The following is a 6398-nucleotide window of genomic DNA, read 5'->3' as shown; positions in this document are numbered from 1 at the left end:
TTTGTAGTCATAGTCGCGAAGTCGCCCCAGTAAATCAAATTTAGGCCTGAGGTTACGTGCGTTGTAGTTTCTCTACTGTTCTTAATCTATATAGACGACTTAGGAGACAATCTAAGAAACTCTATTAGATTGTTTTCAGATGATGCCGTTGCTTACCATCTGGTTAAGTCAACAAACGATTAAAAAGACTTTTAATATGGCTAAGACAAGATATCTGAATGGTGCGAGAAGTAGTAATTAACCACAAGCAACGAAAAGTGTGAGGTTTGGAGTGCTAAAACTTTTCTTGTGCTGCACCAATTATGAATTTGCCGTCTACAAGATATACGGCGATGTACAATACTTTTTTCATCTCAATAATAAGGGAACAATTGACAGGAATGGGGGGGAACAAATCCTGTACAAGAAGAATGGGTAGCTTTGAGGGATGAAGTAGTGAAGGCAGCAGAGGATCAAGTAGGCAAAAAGACGAGGGCTAGTAGAAATCCTTGGGTGACAGAAGAAACATTGAACTTAATTGACGAAAGGAGAAAATATAAAAATGCAGTAAATGAATCAGGCAAGAAGGAATACAAACGTCTCAAAAATGAGATTGACAGGAGCCGCACGCGACTCCGCTGCTCGACTCGCTGCGGCTCGCACCGTTTACACCGTCGCTCGCTCGCCACTAGCGCATCGCCATGTCCGGACGCGGAAAGGGAGGCAAACTTGCTGCTGTGGCGAAGCTTCTGCTCACGCTGGCAGGAAACGACCGCGGCAGCAACAAGAAGAAGAAGCGCAGCCGACCGCAGCACAAGAGACAGTGCTACCGCTGCCAGAAGATGGGACACGTTGCCAGGACGTGCAGGGACGCTGTCGCGTGTCTAAAATGTGCAAAGGCACATGATACACGCGACTGCGACAAGCCACCACACGTCGCGCCAACGTGCGTTAACTGTGGCGGCGCGCAAGCCGCAAATGCACGCAGCTGCGCATACCTGAAGCAGCGGACACCAACAACCGCCAACAAAGCGGTACATGAAGAAGATGCAGCCGTCCCGCCACCCCCGCCCAAGGGGGAAAACGGGACGGCCGTAATCCCGTCCAGCGCCGCTACCGACGACGCCGTGGCCGCCCTCAAAGCCGCGATGGCGGCAGACAGAGCGGCCATGCAGAAGGAGATCGTCGGTCTCCACCGGCAGCTGCAAGAGTTGCGGGAAGAAATTCCGACGACGCAGAAGAAGACACCCGCCCCCGTTGCCACCCGCACGGTGGCACGACAAGTTGGTGTGGATGTGTCCACGCAGACGGATGTGTCCGCGCAAACGGACGTCGCCCCTAACCTGTAGCAAGACAGGAGACCGGGGAGACGCCCATGGACGTGGTACAGTCCGTCTCGCCGCCGCCGTCGGAAGTGGTGAAGCAGCACCTGCAGGACATACAAGCAGTCGTCACTCCTATCTCTGCGGAAACGCAGACGACACAGGAAGTGCCGATGGAGGCCGAGGGAGAAGTGCCTCCCCCTCCCTAACAAGAACTATGTGAGGGAGGTGCTCACCAAGATCGCCGATCCCCTGCGAGACGGTAGCTACCCCCATCATGACCATCCTTACCCTTTCACGGTAGATAACATCCCTCCCCTTCCTCACAAACCTTACGATTTCCACTGGGGGTGCGAACCCTTAAACCAGAAGCTGCGCGGGAGGGCAATCGTCAGCCATGGAGATCTGGAGCTCATAAACAAGTGCCCGATCTTCACGGACGTGGACTGGAAATACATGAGTGAGGAAGCAGTCAAGTATACCCGGACTCAGGCCCCCAGTGGACTGGTCCCGCCTGAAGAGAATAGAATTCGGGCAGCCAGGAAGCAGTAAGAAGAAGAAGAAGAAGAAGAAGAAGCCGCCGGAATCAGCCGGCAGATAAGCTGCTGCATCCACAGAAACCAGAGGACAGACCAACACGCGAAGAAAAACCATTCCGAACAGAGAGGACTTCAGGAGGAAAAGCTCAAAACAGCTTATACTCCGCTACCTCGGGCCAAGGCAGGCCCGTCATTATAGTGAGTGAGTGAGTGAATGAGTGAGCGAGATCGACAGGAAGTGCAAAATGGCTAAGCAGGCATGGCTAGTGGACAAATTTAAGGATGTAGAGGCTTATCTCACTAGGGGTAAGATAGATACTGCCTACAGGAAAATTAAAGAGACCTTTGGAGAAAAGAGAACCACTTGCATGAATATCAAGAGCTCAGATGGAACCCCAGTTCTAAGCAAAGCAGAAAGGTGGAAGGAGTATATAGAGGGTCTATACAAGGAAGATGTACATGAGGGCAATGTTATAGAAATGGAAGAGGATGTAGATGAAGATGAAATGGGAGATAGGATTCTGCGTGAAGAGTTTGACCTAAGTCGAAACAAGGCCCCGGGAGTAGACAACATTCCATTACTGACAGACTTGGGAGAGCCAGTCCAGACCAAACTCTACCATCTGGTGAGCAAAATGTATGGGACAGGCGAAATACCCACAGACTTCAAGAAGAATATAATAATTCCAATCCCAAAGAAAGCAGGCGCTGACAGATGTGAAAATTACCGAACTATCAGTTTAATAAGTCACGGCTGCAAAATACCAACGCGAATTCCTTACAGACGAATGGAAAAACTGGTAGAAGCTGACCTTGGGAAAGATCAGTTTGGATTCCGTAGAAATATGGGAACACGTGAGGCAATACTGCACCTACGACTTATTTTAGGAGTTAGATTAAGAAAAGGAAAACCTACGTTTCTGTCATTTGTAGTGAAAGCTACTGACAATGTTGACTGGAATACTCTCTTTCAAATTCTTAAGGTGGCAGGGGTAAAATACAGGGAGCGAAAGGCTATTTGCAATTTGCACAGAAACCAGATGACAGTTATAGCAGTCGAGGGACATGAAAGGGAAGCAGCGGTTGGGAAGGGAGTGAGACAGGGTTGTAGCCTCTCCCCGATGTTGTTCAATCTGTATATTGAACAAAAAGTAAAGGAAACAAAAGAAAAATTCGGAGTAGGTATTACAATCCATGGAGAAGAAACAAAAACTTTAAGGTTCACTGATGACATTGTAATTCTGTCAGAGACAGCAAAGGACTTGGAAGAGCAGCTGAACAGCATGGACAGTGTCTTGAAAGGAGGGTATAAGATGAACATCAACAAAAGCAAAACGAGGATAATGGAATGTAGTCAAATTAAGTCGGGTGATGCTGCGGGTATTAGATTAGAATATGTGACACTTAAAGTAGTGAAGGAGTTTTGCTATTTGGGCAGCAAAATCACTGATGATGGCCGAAGTGGAGAGGATATAAAATGTAGACTGGCAATGGCAAGGAAAGCGTTTCTGAAGAAGAGAAATTTGTTAACATTGACTATAGATTTAAGCGTCAGGAAGTCGTTTCAGAAAGTATACGTATGGAGTGTAGCCATGTGCGGAAGTGAAACATGGACGATAACTAGTTTGGAAAAGAAGAGAATAGAAGCTTTCGAAATGTGGTGCTACAGAAGAGTGCTGAAGATTAGATGGGTAGATCCCTTAACTAATGAGGAGGTACTGAATAGGATTGGGGAGAAGAGGAGTTTGTGGCACAACTTGACTAGAAAAAGGGACCGGTCGGTAGGACATGTTATGAGGCGTCAAGGGATCACCAATTTAGTATTAGAGGGCAGCGTGGTGGGTAAAAATAGTAGAGGGAGACCAAGAGATGAATACACTAAGCAGATTCAGAGGGATGTAGGCTGCAGTAGGTACTGGGAGATGATGAAGCTTGCAGAGGATAGAGTAGCGTGGAGAGCTGCATCAAACAAGTCTCAGGACTGAAGACCTCAACAACAATAGTTATTTCATATGTATTTGGAACTGCTTATCAAAGGACGGCCACAATGACGAAAGCAACGAAAGTGTTCAAGATTAGTGGCAATCACCAAATCAAATGCTACGTATTCACACTGGAAGATGTCCTACCTTTGACTCCTATAAACCAGAGTGACACTTATAACCATGTTTTTGTATGTCCATGGCTCTGAGCACTATGCGACTTAACGTCTGAGGTAATCAGCCCCCTAAAACTTAGAACTACTTAAACCTAACTAACCTAAGGACATCACACACATCCATTGCCTTGGCACGATTCGAACCTGCGACCGTAGTGGTCGCGTGGCTCCAGACTGAACCGCCTAGAACCACTCCGCCACACTGGCCGGCTTTTGTATGTCCATCCTTGTGGTTGGAGTTTGATGGACTTCGTAACTAGCTGATATCATTGTTGCAAGTAGTCTGCAAAAACCAGTTCATAGATGCTGGCCACTAAAGAATAATGTATATGATTGGCGTTAACATCTCAGCGTCACTTGAGGCCTCATGTTGGCGTACTGAATCATTCACAGCTGAAGCTGGATCGCTCAGCCAAAATTCACAGTTGTCTACAAATGAACCACAACGAAGAGTAAGTACCTACGTTTCCTGAAAGGAAATAATTTCTTTGCCTAGATGAAAGGATTGTCAGAAAATACAGAAGAAAGGGAAGAAGCCGGAAATAGTATCTGGGACTCCACTCAAGAAGCAAGTGTGACCTCATTTAAGAGAAAATAAAAAAATAAACCAAAGAGCAAACTGTTTGATTCCGATCAAGGAAACAAAAGGAAAAGGAAGCAAAACAAATATGTCGACAGAAAAAACACAGCCTTGTAGCTGTCCACACTGCTCTGAAAAGTACAACATTCCATCAACAGATGACTGCATTGAATGTCTAAAGAGCGAGGAGTGCTGGCATGAACACTGCTTTTGTTATGTAGGCCCAGGCCACTTCATTTGTGTTTTCTATTAAACAGAATTTCCTCCGATTGGAATATTTTCGCAGATTTTTGTTCACGAACACCAGAATTATTCATTAAACCATTAAATTAAATATATTGTTTGCTGAGCCGCAAGGTACATTACGTGTATGTATGCTGTGAACTAAAGTAAAAAGGACGACTGAATGGGACGTAGGTTTTTCCATTTTTAGCGTTCTGAATCTTAAGACCACTCTTTTGTCCGTCCGTCTGTCTGTCTGTCTGTCTCGCCGACTGTTTAAAACTCTTTTTCTCTTGAACGGGTAAACGCATCAAGTTGAAATTAATGCCACATACTAAGATCTACGATACCTTCCCAGTGCAAAAAGTTGATGCTTCCACGTCAGTGCTGGCCGATGTGGCCGAGCGGGTCTTGGCGCTTCAGAATGGAACCGCGCGACCGCTACGGTCGCAGGTTCGAAACCTGCCTCGGGCATGGATGTGTGTGATGTCTTTAGGTTAGCTAGCTTTAAGTAGTTCTAAGTTTTAGGGGACTGATGACCTCAGATGTTAAATCGCATAGTGCTCAGAACCATTTGAACCATCCACGTCAGTGCAGTCAAAAGATACGGCCGCTTATGTCATATACTTTGATATTCCGCAAATTCACTCTTCGACACTTATAGGGTATTTCCGTTCAACCTAGAACTATTTGGCAAAAGTCATTTTTTACGGTGAAACTAAAGGAAAATCCCGACAATTGTTAATTTTTTAATTACCTCAGTGGAAAAAAATGTCACTTGATGTCAGAGTGACTCTCTGTCCGTCCTTCCATCTGTCTGTCAGTTCGCTTTTCCTTAGGAACCGGTAGACATATCAAGTCAATATTTGTGTGGTATATGATACGTGTTACAAACCGGACAGAATAGGAAGGACCAGGCCCCTTTGCTTTTTTCTTTTATCACTCGTTTATTACATCAGAGAAATACACATTTTAAGATAAAATTTAACTACATGAAATATTGTTCCCAGTAAAGCAGTGACAAAACTTAGTTCTCGTAAGGGTTTCTGATGGCAACAAATTTTAAGCAGGCAATGTAAGGTTTATATCAATTTAGCTCAAACACGTAGCTAGTGACTGAATCACGACAGACACTTTAAAAATTTCGGCAACAAATAAATAGCGTGAATTTGTACTCACAGTAACCAACTAATCAACAGGCTTGCCATTGAATAAGTAATAGGGCATTTGGAACGAATTAGCAACACCCAGAAACTAGGGGAGTTAATACCAACAGTCTTTAAATGTCTTGATCCCCATCAAATAAACAAACTTACAGTAATTAAACAAATAACAAATCAAACACACTTCGCACCACTCAAACTCTTCAGTGGGAGCCAAGCCAAAATGAAGATTCCATTAACTGACTAGCATTGAAGTCATACTAAAGCTCATCTCTGTGTTCCCAGACACACATGGGACAAACTTATACAAGACAAGATTTTAAAGGGAGCACATCAGTAAAACCGGTAGTGGAGCTAACTCGTGCCACTGAAAATTAAGGTACTAGACCTGGGCACAAGGTGGTATACAATGAGGTTGCCTTAGTGCTAAACTGC

Source organism: Schistocerca piceifrons, chromosome 1 (assembly GCF_021461385.2).
Source record: "Schistocerca piceifrons isolate TAMUIC-IGC-003096 chromosome 1, iqSchPice1.1, whole genome shotgun sequence".
NCBI lineage: Eukaryota > Metazoa > Arthropoda > Insecta > Orthoptera > Acrididae > Schistocerca > Schistocerca piceifrons.
This window is presented reverse-complemented; position numbering follows the sequence as displayed.